This window comes from Macaca nemestrina, chromosome 16 (genome assembly GCF_043159975.1).
Source record: "Macaca nemestrina isolate mMacNem1 chromosome 16, mMacNem.hap1, whole genome shotgun sequence".
Lineage (NCBI taxonomy): Eukaryota > Metazoa > Chordata > Mammalia > Primates > Cercopithecidae > Macaca > Macaca nemestrina.
In genome coordinates, this window is record NC_092140.1 from 61,259,560 (window position 1) to 61,277,066 (window position 17,507).

Below are 17,507 nucleotides of genomic sequence, written 5' to 3' on the forward strand. Positions count from 1 at the left end.
CTGTAACTCTGTGAGATGATTTCACAGAACACAAAGAAGTTTCTCAGAAAGATTCTTTCTCTTTGTCATCGGAGGATATTTCCTTTGGCCCTATAGTCTTCAAAGGGATCCGAAATCTCTGTTCTCAGATTCCACAGAAATAAGGCTAGCAAAGAGATCCACGAAATACACATGTAACTCTGTGAGATGAATTACCAGAACACTAAGCAGTTTCTCAGAAAGCTTCTTTCCAGATTTCATCTGAGGATATTTCCTTTTTCAACATAGCCCTCTATGGGCTTCCAAATATCACTTTGCCAATTCCACCAGAACTATCTTAGCGAAAGGCTTCTTGAGGGGAAAGCTGTAACTCTGTGAGATGATTTCACAGAACACAAAGAAGTTTCTCAGAAAGCTTCTTTCTCTTTGGTATCGGAGGATATTTCCTTTGGCCGTATAGTCTTCAAAGGGATCCGAAATATCTGTTCAGATTCCACAGAAATAAGGATAGCAAAGAGATACACAAAATATACATGTAACTCTGTGAGATGAATTAACAGAACACTAAGCAGTTTCTCAGAAAGCTTCTTTCCAGATTTCATCTGAGGATATTTCCTTTTTCACCATTGCCCTCTGTGGGCTTCCAAACATCACTTTGCCAATTCCACAAGAACTGTCTTAGCGAAAGGCTTCTTGAGGGGAAAGATATAACTCTGTGAGATGATTTCACAGAACACAAAGAAGTTTCTCAGAAATCTTCTTTCTCTTTGTTATCGGAGGATATTTCCTTTGGCCCTATAGTCTTCAAAGGGATCCGAAATATCTGTTCTCAGATTCCAGAGAAATAAGGCTAGCAAAGAGATCCACGAAATACACATGTAACTCTGTGAGATGAATTAACAGAACACTAAGCAGTTTCTCAGAAAGCTTCTTTCCAGTTTTCATCTGAGGATATTTCCTTTTTCACCATTGCCCTCTATGGGCTTCCAAATATCACTTTGCCAATTCCACAAGAACTGTCTTAGCGAAAGGCTTCTTGAGGGGAAAGCTATAACTCTGTGAGATGATTTCACAGAACACAAAGAAGTTTCTCAGAAAGCTTCTTTCTCTTTGTTATCGGAGGATATTTCCTTTGGCCTTGTAGTCTTCAAAGGGATCCGAAATATCTGTTCTCAGATTCCACAAAAATAAGGCTAGCAAAGAGATCCACTAAATACACATGTAACGCTGTGAGATGAATTAACAGAACACTAAGCACTTTCTCAGAAAGCTTCTTTCCAGATTTCATCTAAAGATATTTCCTTTTTCACCATAGCCCTCTATGGGCTTCCAAATATCACCTTTCCAATTCCACAAGACCTGTCTTAGCAAAAGGCTTCTTGAGGGGGAAAGCTGTAATTCTGTGAGATTATTTCACAGAACACAAAGAAGTTTCTCAGAAAGCTTCTTTCTCTTTGTTATCGGAGGATATTTCCTTTGGCCCTATAGTCTTCAAAGGGATCCGAAATATCTGTTCTCAGAATCCACAGAAATAAGGCTAGCAAAGAGATCCACGAAATACACATGTAACTCTGTGAGATGAATTCACAGAACACTAAGCAGTTTCTCAGAAAGCTTCTTTCCAGATTTCATCTGAGGATATTTCCTTTTTCACCATAGCCCTCTATGGGCTTCCAAATATCACTTTGCCAATTCCACAAGAACTGTCTTAGCGAAAGGCTTCTGGAGGGGAAAGCTATAACTCTGTGAGATGATTTCACAGAACACAAAGAAGTTTCTCAGAAAACTTCTTTCTCTTTGTTATCGGAGGATATTTCCTTTGGCCCTGTAGTCTTCAAAGGGATCCGAAATATCTGTTCTCAGATTCCAGAGAAATAAGGCTAGCAAAGAGATCCACGAAATACACATGTAACTCTGTGAGATGAATTCACAGAACACTAAGCAGTTTCTCAGAAAGCTTCTTTCCAGATTTCCTCTGAGGATAATTCCTTTTTCACCATAGCCCTCTATGGGCTTCCAAATATCACTTTGCCAAGTCCACAATAACTGTCTTAGCGAAAGGCTTCTTGAGGGGAAAGCTGTAACTCTGTGAGATGATTTCACAGAACACAAAGAAGTTTCTCAGAAAGCTTCTTTCTCTTTCTTAATGGAGGATATTTCCTTTGGCCCTGTAGTCTTCAAAGGCTTCCGAAATATCTGTTCTCAGATTCCACAGAAATAAGGCTAGCAAAGAGATCCACGAAATACACATGTAACTCTGTGAGATGAATTCACAGAACACTAAGCAGTTTATCAGAAAGTTTTTTTCCAGATTTCATCTGAGGATATTTCCTTTTTCACCATAGCCCTCTATGGGCTTCCAAATATCACTTTGCCAATACCACAAGAACTGTCTTAGCGAAAGGCTTCTTGAGGGGAAAGCTGTAACTCTGTGAGATGATTTCACAGAACACAAAGAAGTTTCTCAGAAAGCTTCTTTCTCTTTCTTATCGGAGGATATTTCCTTTGGCCCTATAGTCTTCCAAGGGATCCGAAATATCTGTTGTCAGATTCCACAGAAATAAGGCTAGCAAAGAGATCCACGAAATACACATGTAACTCTGTGAGATGAATTAACAGAACACTAAGCAGTTTCTCAGAAAGCTTCTTTCCAGATTTCATCTCAGGATATTTCCTTTTTCACCATAGCCCTTTATGGTCTTCCAAATATCACTTTGCCAATTCCACAAGAACTGTCTTAATGAAAGGCTCCTTGAGGGGAAAGCTGTAACTCTGTGAGATGATTTCTCAGAACACAAAGAAGTTTCTCAGAAAGCTTCTTTCTCTTTGTTATCGGAGGATATTTCCTTTGGCCCTATAGTCTTCAAAGGGATCCGAAATATCTGTTCTCAGAATTCACAGAAATAAGGCTAGCAAAGAGATCCACGAAATACACATGTAACTCTTTGACATGAATTAACAGAATACTAAGCAGTTTCGCAGAAAGCTTCTTTACAGATTTCATCTGAGGATATTTCCTTTTTCACCATAGCCCTCTAGGGGCTTCCAAATATCACTTTGCCAATTCCACAAGAACTGTCGTAGCGAAAGGCTTCTTGAGGGGAAAGCTATAACTCTGTGAGATGATTTCATAGAACCCAAAGTAGTTTCTCAGAAAGCTTCTTTCTCTTTGTTATCGGAGAATATTTCCTTTGGCCCTATATACTTCAAAGGGATCCGTAATCTCTGTTCTCAGATTCCACAGAAATAAGGCTAGCAAAGAGATCCACGAAATACACATGTAACTCTGTGAGATGAATTAACAGAACACTAAGCAGTTTCTCAGAAAGCTTCTTTCCAGATTTCATCTGAGGATATTTCTTTTTACACCTTAGCCATCTATAGGCTTCCAAATATCACTTTGCCATTTCCACAAGAACTGTCTTAGCGAAAGGCTTCTTGAGGGGAAAGCTGTAACTCTGTGAGATGATTTCACAGAACACAAAGAAGTTTCTCAGAAAGCTTCTTTCTCTTTGTTATCGGAGGATATTTCCTGTGGCCCTATAGTCTTCAAAGGTATCCGAAATATCTGTTCTCAGATTCCACAGAAATAAGGCTAGCAAAGAGATCCACGAAATACACATGTAACTCTGTGAGATGAATTAACAGAACACTAAGCAGTTTCTCAGAAAGCTTCTTTCCAGATTTCATCTCAGGATATTTCCTTTTTCACCATAGCCCTCTATGGTCTTCCAAATATCACTTTGCCAATTCCACAAGAACTGTCTTAGTGAAAGGCTCCTTGAGGGGAAAGCTGTAACTCTGTGAGATGATTTCACAGAACACAAAGAAGTTTCTCAGAAAGCTTCTTTCTCTTTTTATCGGAGGATATTTCCTTTGGCCCTATAGTCTTCAAAGGGATCCGAAATATCTGTTCTCAGTTTCCACAGAAATAAGGCTAGCAAAGAGATCCTAGAAATACACATGTAACTCTTTGACATGAATTAACAGAATACTAAGCAGTTTCTCAGAAAGCTTCTTTCCAGATTTCATCTGAGGATATTTCCTTTTTCACCATAGCCCTCTAGGGCCTTCCAAATATCACTTTGCCAATTCCACAAGAACTGTCGTAGCGAAAGGCTTCTTGAGGGGAAAGCTATAACTCTGTGAGATGATTTCATAGAACACAAAGTAGTTTCTCAGAAATCTTCTTTCTCTTTGTTATCGGAGAATATTTCCTTTGGCCCTATAGTCTTCAAAGGGATCCGAAATCGCTGTTCTCAGATTCCACAGAAATAAGGCTAGCAAAGAGATCCACGAAATACACATGTAACTCTGTGAGATGAATTAACAGAACACTAAGCAGTTTCTCAGAAAGCTTCTTTCCAGATTTCATCTGAGGATATTTCTTTTTACACCTTAGCCATCTATAGGCTTCCAAATATCACTTTGCCAATTCCACAAGAACTGTCTTAGCGAAAGGCTTCTTGAGGGGAAAGCTGTAACTCTGTGAGATGATTTCACAGAACACAAAGAAGTTTCTCCGAAAGCTTCTTTCTCTTTGTTATCGGAGGATATTTCCTTTGGCCCTATAGTCTTCAAAGGGATCCGAAATATCTGTTCTCAGATTCCACAGAAATAAGGCTAGCAAAGAGATCCACGAAATACACATGTAACTCTGTGAGATGAATTAACAGAACACTAACCAGTTTCTCAGAAAGTTTTTTTCCAGATTTCATATGAGGATATTTCCTTTTTCACCATAGCAATCTATGGGCTTCCAAATGTCACTTTGCCTATTCCACAACAACTGTCTTAGCGAAAGGCTTCTTGAGGGGAAAGCTGTAACTCTGTGAGATGATTTCTCAGAACACAAAGAAGTTTCTCAGAAAGCTTCTTTCTCTTTCTTATCGGAGGATATTTCCTTTGGCCCTATAGCCTTCAAAGGGATCCGAAATATCTGTTCTCAGATTCCACAGAAATAAGGCTAGCAAAGAGATCCACGAAATACACATGTAACTCTGTGAGATGAATTAACAGAACACTAAGCAGTTTCTCAGAAAGCTTCTTTCCAGATTTCATCTGAGGATAATTCCTTTTTCACCATAGCCCTCTATGGGCTTCCAAATATCACTTTGCCAAGTCCACAATAACTGTCTTAGCGAAAGGATTCTTGAGGGGAAAGCTGTAACTCTGTGAGATGATTTCACAGAACACAAAGAAGTTTCTCAGAAAGCTTCTTTGTCTTTGTTATCGGAGGATATTTTCTTTGGCCCTAAAGTCTTCAAAGGGATCCGAAATATCTGTTCTCAGATTCCACAGAAATAAGGCTAGCAAAGAGATCCACGAAATACACATGTAACTCTGTGAGATGAATTAACAGAACACTAAGCAGCTTCTCAGAAAGCTTCTTTCCAGATTTCATCTGAGGATATTTCCTTTTTCACCATAGCCCTCTATGGGCTTCCAAATATCACCTTTCCAATTCCAAAAGAACTGTCTTAGCGAAAGGCTTCTTGAGGGGGAAAGCTGTAATTCTGTGAGATTATTTCACAGAACACAAAGAAGTTTCTCAGAAAGCTTCTTTCTCTTTGTTATCGGAGGATATTTCCTTTGGCCCTATAGTCTTCAAAGGGATCCGAAATATCTGTTCTCAGAATCCACAGAAATAAGGCTAGCAAAGAGATCCACGAAATACACATGTAACTCTGTGAGATGAATTAACAGAACACTAAGCAGTTTCTCAGAAAGCTTCTTTCCAGATTTCATCTAGGGTAATTCCTTTTTCACCATTGCCCTCTATGGGCTTCCAAATATCACTTTGCCAATTCCACAAGAACTGTCTTAGCGAAAGGCTTCCTGAGGGGAAAGCTATAACTCTGTGAGATGATTTCACAGAACACAAAGAAGTTTCTCATAATGCTTCTTTCTCTTTGTTATCGGAGGATATTTCCTTTGGCCCTGTAGTCTTCAATGGGATACGAAATATCTGTTCTCAGATTCCAGAGAAATAAGGCTAGCAGAGAGATCCACAAAATACACATGTAACTCTGTGAGATGAATTAACAGAATACTAAGCAGTTTCTCAGAAAGCTTCTTTCCAGATTTCATCTGAGGATATTTCCTTTTTCACCATAGCCCTCTATGGGCTTCCAAATATCACTTTGACAATTCCACAACAACTGTCTTAGCGAAAGGCTTCTTGAGGGGAAAGCTGTAACTCTGTGAGATGATTTCACAGAACACAAAGAAGTTTCTCAGAAAGATTCTTTCTCTTTGTCATCGGAGGATATTTCCTTTGGCCCTATAGTCTTCAAAGGGATCCGAAATCTCTGTTCTCAGATTCCACAGAAATAAGGCTAGCAAAGAGATCCACGAAATACACATGTAACTCTGTGAGATGAATTACCAGAACACTAAGCAGTTTCTCAGAAAGCTTCTTTCCAGATTTCATCTGAGGATATTTCCTTTTTCAACATAGCCCTCTATGGGCTTCCAAATATCACTTTGCCAATTCCACCAGAACTATCTTAGCGAAAGGCTTCTTGAGGGGAAAGCTGTAACTCTGTGAGATGATTTCACAGAACACAAAGAAGTTTCTCAGAAAGCTTCTTTCTCTTTGGTATCGGAGGATATTTCCTTTGGCCGTATAGTCTTCAAAGGGATCCGAAATATCTGTTCAGATTCCACAGAAATAAGGATAGCAAAGAGATACACAAAATATACATGTAACTCTGTGAGATGAATTAACAGAACACTAAGCAGTTTCTCAGAAAGCTTCTTTCCAGATTTCATCTGAGGATATTTCCTTTTTCACCATTGCCCTCTGTGGGCTTCCAAACATCACTTTGCCAATTCCACAAGAACTGTCTTAGCGAAAGGCTTCTTGAGGGGAAAGATATAACTCTGTGAGATGATTTCACAGAACACAAAGAAGTTTCTCAGAAATCTTCTTTCTCTTTGTTATCGGAGGATATTTCCTTTGGCCCTATAGTCTTCAAAGGGATCCGAAATATCTGTTCTCAGATTCCAGAGAAATAAGGCTAGCAAAGAGATCCACGAAATACACATGTAACTCTGTGAGATGAATTAACAGAACACTAAGCAGTTTCTCAGAAAGCTTCTCTCCAGTTTTCATCTGAGGATATTTCCTTTTTCACCATTGCCCTCTATGGGCTTCCAAATATCACTTTGCCAATTCCACAAGAACTGTCTTAGCGAAAGGCTTCTTGAGGGAAAAGCTATAACTCTGTGAGATGATTTCACAGAACACAAAGAAGTTTCTCAGAAAGCTTCTTTCTCTTTGTTATCGGAGGATATTTCCTTTGGCCTTGTAGTCTTCAAAGGGATCCGAAATATCTGTTCTCAGATTCCACAAAAATAAGGCTAGCAAAGAGATCCACGAAATACACATGTAACGCTGTGAGATGAATTAACAGAACACTAAGCACTTTCTCAGAAAGCTTCTTTCCAGATTTCATCTAAAGATATTTCCTTTTTCACCATAGCCCTCTATGGGCTTCCAAATATCACCTTTCCAATTCCACAAGACCTGTCTTAGCAAAAGGCTTCTTGAGGGGGAAAGCTGTAATTCTGTGAGATTATTTCACAGAACACAAAGAAGTTTCTCAGAAAGCTTCTTTCTCTTTGTTATCGGAGGATATTTCCTTTGGCCCTATAGTCTTCAAAGGGATCCGAAATATCTGTTCTCAGAATCCACAGAAATAAGGCTAGCAAAGAGATCCACGAAATACACATGTAACTCTGTGAGATGAATTCACAGAACACTAAGCAGTTTCTCAGAAAGCTTCTTTCCAGATTTCATCTGAGGATATTTCCTTTTTCACCATAGCCCTCTATGGGCTTCCAAATATCACTTTGCCAATTCCACAAGAACTGTCTTAGCGAAAGGCTTCTGGAGGGGAAAGCTATAACTCTGTGAGATGATTTCACAGAACACAAAGAAGTTTCTCAGAAAGCTTCTTTCTCTTTGTTATCGGAGGATATTTCCTTTGGCCCTGTAGTCTTCAAAGGGATCCGAAATATCTGTTCTCAGATTCCAGAGAAATAAGGCTAGCAAAGAGATCCACGAAATACACATGTAACTCTGTGAGATGAATTCACAGAACACTAAGCAGTTTCTCAGAAAGCTTCTTTCCAGATTTCCTCTGAGGATAATTCCTTTTTCACCATAGCCCTCTATGGGCTTCCAAATATCACTTTGCCAAGTCCACAATAACTGTCTTAGCGAAAGGCTTCTTGAGGGGAAAGCTGTAACTCTGTGAGATGATTTCACAGAACACAAAGAAGTTTCTCAGAAAGCTTCTTTCTCTTTCTTAATGGAGGATATTTCCTTTGGCCCTGTAGTCTTCAAAGGCTTCCGAAATATCTGTTCTCAGATTCCACAGAAATAAGGCTAGCAAAGAGATCCACGAAATACACATGTAACTCTGTGAGATGAATTCACAGAACACTAAGCAGTTTATCAGAAAGTTTTTTTCCAGATTTCATCTGAGGATATTTCCTTTTTCACCATAGCCCTCTATGGGCTTCCAAATATCACTTTGCCAATACCACAAGAACTGTCTTAGCGAAAGGCTTCTTGAGGGGAAAGCTGTAACTCTGTGAGATGATTTCACAGAACACAAAGAAGTTTCTCAGAAAGCTTCTTTCTCTTTGTTATCGGAGGATATTTCCTTTGGCCCTATAGTCTTCCAAGGGATCCGAAATATCTGTTGTCAGATTCCACAGAAATAAGGCTAGCAAAGAGATCCACGAAATACACATGTAACTCTGTGAGATGAATTAACAGAACACTAAGCAGTTTCTCAGAAAGCTTCTTTCCAGATTTCATCTCAGGATATTTCCTTTTTCACCATAGCCCTTTATGGTCTTCCAAATATCACTTTGCCAATTCCACAAGAACTGTCTTAATGAAAGGCTCCTTGAGGGGAAAGCTGTAACTCTGTGAGATGATTTCTCAGAACACAAAGAAGTTTCTCAGAAAGCTTCTTTCTCTTTGTTATCGGAGGATATTTCCTTTGGCCCTATAGTCTTCAAAGGGATCCGAAATATCTGTTCTCAGAATTCACAGAAATAAGGCTAGCAAAGAGATCCACGAAATACACATGTAACTCTTTGACATGAATTAACAGAATACTAAGCAGTTTCGCAGAAAGCTTCTTTACAGATTTCATCTGAGGATATTTCCTTTTTCACCATAGCCCTCTAGGGGCTTCCAAATATCACTTTGCCAATTCCACAAGAACTGTCGTAGCGAAAGGCTTCTTGAGGGGAAAGCTATAACTCTGTGAGATGATTTCATAGAACCCAAAGTAGTTTCTCAGAAAGCTTCTTTCTCTTTGTTATCGGAGAATATTTCCTTTGGCCCTATATACTTCAAAGGGATCCGTAATCTCTGTTCTCAGATTCCACAGAAATAAGGCTAGCAAAGAGATCCACGAAATACACATGTAACTCTGTGAGATGAATTAACAGAACACTAAGCAGTTTCTCAGAAAGCTTCTTTCCAGATTTCATCTGAGGATATTTCTTTTTACACCTTAGCCATCTATAGGCTTCCAAATATCACTTTGCCATTTCCACAAGAACTGTCTTAGCGAAAGGCTTCTTGAGGGGAAAGCTGTAACTCTGTGAGATGATTTCACAGAACACAAAGAAGTTTCTCAGAAAGCTTCTTTCTCTTTGTTATCGGAGGATATTTCCTGTGGCCCTATAGTCTTCAAAGGTATCCGAAATATCTGTTCTCAGATTCCACAGAAATAAGGCTAGCAAAGAGATCCACGAAATACACATGTAACTCTGTGAGATGAATTAACAGAACACTAAGCAGTTTCTCAGAAAGCTTCTTTCCAGATTTCATCTCAGGATATTTCCTTTTTCACCATAGCCCTCTATGGTCTTCCAAATATCACTTTGCCAATTCCACAAGAACTGTCTTAGTGAAAGGCTCCTTGAGGGGAAAGCTGTAACTCTGTGAGATGATTTCACAGAACACAAAGAAGTTTCTCAGAAAGCTTCTTTCTCTTTTTATCGGAGGATATTTCCTTTGGCCCTATAGTCTTCAAAGGGATCCGAAATATCTGTTCTCAGTTTCCACAGAAATAAGGCTAGCAAAGAGATCCTAGAAATACACATGTAACTCTTTGACATGAATTAACAGAATACTAAGCAGTTTCTCAGAAAGCTTCTTTCCAGATTTCATCTGAGGATATTTCCTTTTTCACCATAGCCCTCTAGGGCCTTCCAAATATCACTTTGCCAATTCCACAAGAACTGTCGTAGCGAAAGGCTTCTTGAGGGGAAAGCTATAACTCTGTGAGATGATTTCATAGAACACAAAGTAGTTTCTCAGAAATCTTCTTTCTCTTTGTTATCGGAGAATATTTCCTTTGGCCCTATAGTCTTCAAAGGGATCCGAAATCGCTGTTCTCAGATTCCACAGAAATAAGGCTAGCAAAGAGATCCACGAAATACACATGTAACTCTGTGAGATGAATTAACAGAACACTAAGCAGTTTCTCAGAAAGCTTCTTTCCAGATTTCATCTGAGGATATTTCTTTTTACACCTTAGCCATCTATAGGCTTCCAAATATCACTTTGCCAATTCCACAAGAACTGTCTTAGCGAAAGGCTTCTTGAGGGGAAAGCTGTAACTCTGTGAGATGATTTCACAGAACACAAAGAAGTTTCTCCGAAAGCTTCTTTCTCTTTGTTATCGGAGGATATTTCCTTTGGCCCTATAGTCTTCAAAGGGATCCGAAATATCTGTTCTCAGATTCCACAGAAATAAGGCTAGCAAAGAGATCCACGAAATACACATGTAACTCTGTGAGATGAATTAACAGAACACTAACCAGTTTCTCAGAAAGTTTTTTTCCAGATTTCATATGAGGATATTTCCTTTTTCACCATAGCAATCTATGGGCTTCCAAATGTCACTTTGCCTATTCCACAACAACTGTCTTAGCGAAAGGCTTCTTGAGGGGAAAGCTGTAACTCTGTGAGATGATTTCTCAGAACACAAAGAAGTTTCTCAGAAAGCTTCTTTCTCTTTCTTATCGGAGGATATTTCCTTTGGCCCTATAGCCTTCAAAGGGATCCGAAATATCTGTTCTCAGATTCCACAGAAATAAGGCTAGCAAAGAGATCCACGAAATACACATGTAACTCTGTGAGATGAATTAACAGAACACTAACAGTTTCTCAGAAAGCTTCTTTCCATATTTCATCTGAGGATATTTCCTTTTTCACCATAACCCTCTATGGGCTTCCAAATATCAGCTTTCCAATTCCACAAGAACTGTCTTAGCAAAAGGCTTCTTGAGGGGAAAGCTGTAATTCTGTGAGATGATTTCACAGAACACAAAGAAGTTTCTCAGAAAGCTTCTTTCTCTTTGTTATCGGAGGATATTTCCTTTGGCCCTATAGTCTTCAAAGGGATCCGAAATATCTGTTCTCAGAATCCACAGAAATAAGGCTAGCAAAGAGATCCACGAAATACACATGTAACTCTGTGAGATGAATTAACAGAACACTAAGCAGTTTCTCAGAAAGCTTCTTTCCAGATTTCATCTGAAGATAATTCCTTTTTCACCATTGCCCTCTATGTGCTTCCAAATATCACTTTCCCAATTCCACAAGAACTGTCTTAGCGAAAGGCTTCTTGAGGGGAAAGCTATAACTCTGTGAGATGATTTCACAGAACACAAAGAAGTTTCTCAGAAAGCTTCTTTCTCTTTGTTATCGGAGGATATTTCCTTTGGCCCTGTAGTCTTCAATGGGATACGAAATATCTGTTCTCAGGTTCCAGAGAAATAAGGCTAGAAAAGAGATCCACGAAATACACACGTAACTCTGTGAGATGAATTAACAGAACACTAAGCAGTTTATCAGAAAGCTTCTTTCCAGATTTCATCTGAGGATATTTCCTTTTTCACCATAGCCCTCTATGGGCTTCCAAATACCACTTTGCCAATTCCACAAGAACTGTCTTAGCGAAAGGCTTCTTTAGGGGAAAGCTGTAACTCTGTGAGATGATTTCACAGAACACAAAGAAGTTTCTCAGAAAGCTTCTTTCTCTTTGTTATCGTTGGATATTTCCTTTGGCCCTATAGTCTTCAAAGGGATCCGAAATATCTGTTCTCAGATTCCACAGAAATAAGGCTAGCAAAGAGATCCACGAAATACACATGTAACTCTGTGAGATGAATTAACACATCACTAAGCAGTTTCTCAGAAAGCTTCTTTCCAGATTTCATCTGAGGATATTTCCTTTTTCACCATAGCCCTCTATGGGCTTCCAAATATCACTTTGCCAATTCCACAAGAACTGTCTTAGCGAAAGGCTTCTTGAGGGGAAAGCTGTAACTCTGTGAGATGATTTCACAGAACACAAAGAAGTTTCTCAGAAAGCTTCTTTCTCTTTGTTATCGGAGGATATTTCCTTTGGCCCTATAGTCTTCAAAGGGATCCGAAATATCTGTTCTCAGATTTCACAGAAATAAGGCTAGCAAAGAGATCCACGAAATACACATGTAACTCTGTGAGATGAATTAATAGAACACTAACCAGTTTCTCAGAAAGTTTTTTTCCAGATTTCATCTGAGGATATTTCCTTTTTCACCATAGCACTCTAGGGGCTTCCAAATATCACTTTGCCAATTCTACAAGAACTGTCTTAGCGAAAGGCTTCTTGAGGGGAAAGCTGTAACTCTGTGAGATGATTTCACAGAACACAAAGAAGTTTCTCAGAAAGCTTCTTTCTCTTTGTTATCGGAGGATATTTCCTTTGGCCCTATAGTCTTCAAAGGGATCCGAAATATCTGTTCTCAGATTCCACAGAAATAAGGCTAGCAAAGAGATCCACGAAATGCACATGTAACTCTGTGAGATGAATTAACACATCACTAAGCAGTTTCTCAGAAAGCTTCTTTCCAGATTTCATCTGAGGATATTTCCTTTTTCACCATAGCCCTCTAGGGGTTCCAAATATCACTTTGCCAATTCCACAAGAACTGTCTTAGCGAAAGGTTTCTTGAGGGGAAAGCTGTAACTCTGTGAGATGATTTCACAGAACACAAAGAAGTTTCTCAGAAAGCTTCTTTCTCTTTGTTATCAGAGGATATTTCCTTTGGCCCTGTAGTCTTCAATGGGATACGAAATATCTGTTCTCAGATTCCAGAGAAATAAGGCTAGTAAAGAGATCCACGAAATACACATGTAACTCTGTGAGATGAATTAACAGAACACTAAGCAGTTCATCAGAAAGCTTCTTTCCAGATTTCATCTGAGGATATTTCCTTTTTCACCATAGCCCTCTATGGGCTTCCAAATATCACTTTGCCAATTCCACAAGAACTGTCTTAGCGAAAGGCTTCTTTAGGGGAAAGCTGTAACTCTGTGAGATGATTTCACAGAACACAAAGAAGTTTCTCAGAAAGATTCTTTCTCTTTGTTATCGGAGGATATTTCCTTTGGCCGTATAGTCTTCAAAGGGATTCGAAATATCTGTTCTCAGATTCCACAGAAACAAGGCTAGCAAAGAGATCCACGAAATACACATGTAACTCTTTGAGATGAATTAACAGAGTACTAAGCAGTTTCTCATAAAGCTTCTTTCCAGATTTCATCTGAGGATATTTCCTTTTTCACCATAGCCCTCTATGCTCTTCCAAATATCACTTTGCCAATTCCACAAGAACTGTGTTAGCGAAAGGCTTCTTGAGGGGAAAGCTGTAACTCTGTGAGATGATTTCACAGAACACAAAGAAGTTTCTCAGAAAGCTTCTTTCCCTTTGTTATCGGAGGATATTTCCTTGGGCCCTATAGTCTTCAAAGGATCCGAAATCTCTGTTCTCAGATTCCACAGAAATAAGGCTAGCAAAGAGATCCACGAAATACACATGTAATTCTGTGAGATGAATTAGCAGAACACTAAGCAGTTTCTCAGAAAGCTTCTTTCCAGATTTCATCTGAGGATATTTCCTTTTTCACCTTAGCCCTTTATGGGCATCCAAATATCACTTTTCCAATTCCACAAGAACTGTCTTAGCGAAAGGCTTCTTGAGGGGAAAGCTGTAACTCTGTGAGATGATTTCACAGAACACAAAGAAGTTTCTCAGAAAGCTTCTTTCTCTTTGTTATCGTTGGATATTTCCTTTGGCCCTATAGTCTTCAAAGGGATCCGAAATATCTGTTCTCAGATTCCACAGAAATAAGGCTAGCAAAGAGATCCACGAAATACACATGTAACTCTGTGAGATGAATTAACACATCACTAAGCAGTTTCTCAGAAAGCTTCTTTCCAGATTTCATCTGAGGATATTTCCTTTTTCACCATAGACCTCTATGGGCTTCCAAATATCACTTTGCCAATTCCGCAACAACTGTCTTAGTGATAGGCTTCTTGAGGGGAAAGCTGTAACTCTGTGAGATGATTTCACAGAACACAAAGAAGTTTCTCAGAAAGCTTCTTTCTCTTTGTTATCGGAGGATATTTCCTTTGGCCCTATAGTCTTCAAAGGGATCCGAAATATCTGTTCTCAGATTTCACAGAAATAAGGCTAGGAAAGAGATCCACGAAATACACATGTAACTCTGTGAGATGTATTAACAGAACACTAACAAAGTTCTCAGAAAGTTTTTTCCAGATTTCATCTGAGGATATTTCCTTTTTCACCATAGCACTCTATGGGCTTCCAAATATCACTTTGCCAATTCCAAAAGAACTGTCTTAGCGAAAGGCTTCTTGAGGGGAAAGCTGTAACTCTGTGAGATGATTTCACAGAACACAAAGAAGTTTCTCAGAAAGCTTCTTTCTCTTTGTTATCGGAGGATATTTCCTTTGTCCCTATAGTCTTCAAAGGGATCCGAAATATCTGTTCTCAGATTCCACAGAAATAATGCTAGCAAAGAGATCCACGAAACGCACATGTAACTCTGTGAGATGAATTAACACATCACTAAGCAGTTTCTCAGAAAGCTTCTTTCCAGATTTCATCTGAGGATATTTCCTTTTTCACCATAGCCCTCTATGGGCTTCCAAATATCACTTTGCCAATTCCACAAGAACTGTCTTAGCGAAAGGCTTCTTGAGGGGAAAGCTGTAACTCTGTGAGATGATTTCACAGAACACAAAGAAGTTTCTCAGAAAGCTTCTTTCTCTTTGTTATCGGAGGATATTTCCTTTGGCCCTATAGTCTTCAAAGGGATCCGAAATATCTGTTCTCAGATTCCACAGAAATAAGGCTAGCAAAGAGATCCACGAAATACACATGTAACTCTGTGAGATGAATTAACAGAACACTAAGCAGTTTCTCAGAAAGCTTCTTTCCAGATTTCATCTGAGGATATTTCCTTTTTCACCATAGCCCTCTATGGGCTTCGAAATATCACCTTTCCAATTTCACAAGAACTGTCTTAACGAAAGGCTTCTTGAGGGGAAAGTTTAATTCTGTGAGATGATTTCACAGAACACAAAGAAGTTTCTCAGAAAGCTTCTTTCCCTTTGTTATCGGAGGATATTTCCTTTGGCCCTATATTCTTCAAAGGGATCCGAAATATCTGTTCTCAGAATCCACAGAAATAAGGCTAGCAAAGAGATCCACGAAATACATATGTAACCCTGTGAGATGAATTAACAGAACACTAAGCAGTTTCTCAGAAAGCTTCTTTCCAGATTTCATCTGAGGATAATTCCTTTTTCACCATTGCCCTCTATGGGCTTCCAAATATCACTTTGCCAATTCCACAAGAACTGTCTTAGCGAAAGGCTTCTTGAGGGGAAAGCTATAACTCTGTGAGATGATTTCACAGAACACAAAGAAGTTTCTCAGAAAGCTTCTTTCTCTTTGTTATCAGAGGATATTTCCTTTGGCCCTCTAGTCTTCAAGAGGAACGAAATATCTGTTCTCAGATTCCAGAGAAATAAGGCTAGCAAAGAGATCCACGAAATACACATGTAACTCTGTGAGATGAATTAACAGAACACTAAGCAGTTTCTCAGAAAGCTTCTTTCCAGATTTCATCTGAGGATATTTCCTTTTTCACCATAGCCCTCTATGGGCTTCCAAATATCACTTTGCCAATTCCACAAGAACTGTCTTAGCGAAAGGCTTCTTGAGGGGAATGCTGTAACTCTGTGAGATGATTTCACAGAACACAAAGAAGTTTCTCAGAAAGATTCTTTCTCTTTGTTATCGGAGGATATTTCCTTTGGCCCTATAGTCTTCAAAGGGATTCGAAATATCTGTTCTCAGATTCCACAGAAATAAGGCTAGCAAAGAGATCCACGAAATACACATGTAACTCTGTGAGATGTATTAACAGAGTACTAAGCAGTTTCTCATAAAGCTTCTTTCCAGATTTCATCTGAGGATATTTCCTTTTTCACCATAGCCCTCTGTGCTCTTCCAAATATCACTTTGCCAATTCCACAAGAACTGTCTTAGCGAAAGGCTTCTTGAGGGAATAGCTGTAACTCTGTGAGATGATTTCACAGAACACAAAGAAGTTTCTCAGAAAGATTCTTTCTCTTTTTTATCGGAGGATATTTCCTTGGGCCCTATAGTCTTCAAAGGATCCGAAATCTCTGTTCTCAGATTCCACAGAAATAAGGCTAGCAAAGAGATCCACGAAATACACATGTAACTCTGTGAGATGAATTAGCAGAACACTAAGCAGTTTCTCAGAAAGCTTCTTTCCAGATTTCATCTGAGGATATTTCCTTTTTCACCTTAGCCCTCTATGGGCTTCCAAATATCACTTTTCCAATTCCACAAGAACTGTCTTAGCGAAAGGCTTCTTGAGGGGAAAGCTGTAACTCTGTGAGATGATTTCACAGAACACAAAGAAGTTTCTCAGAAAGCTTCTTTCTCTTTGTTATCGGAGGATATTTCCTTTGGCCCTATAGTCTTCAAAGGGATCCGAAATATCTGTTCTCAGATTTCACAGAAATAAGGCTAGCAAAGAGATCCACGAAATACACATGTAACTCTGTGAGATGAATTAACAGAACACTAAGCAGTTTCTCAGAAAGCTTCTTTCCAGATTTCATCTGAGGATATTTCCTTTTTCACCATAGCCCTCTATGGGCTTCCAAATATCACCTTTCCAATTTCACAAGAACTGTCTTAACGAAAGGCTTCTTGAGGGGAAAGTTTAATTCTGTGAGATGATTTCACAGAACACAAAGAAGTTTCTCAGAAAGCTTCTTTGTCTTTGTTATCGGAGGATATTTCCTTTGGCCCTATAGTCTTCAAAGGGATCCGAAATATCTGTTCTCAGAATCCACAGAAATAAGGCTAGCAAAGAGATCCACGAAATTCATATGTAACCCTGTGAGATGAATTAACAGAACACTAAGCAGTTTCTCAGAAAGCTTCTTTCCAGATTTCATCTGAGGATAATTCCTTTTTCACCATTGCCCTCTATGGGCTTCCAAATATCACTTTGCCAATTCCACAAGAACTGTCTTAGCGAAAGGCTTCTTGAGGGGAAAGCTATAACTCTGTGAGATGATTTCACA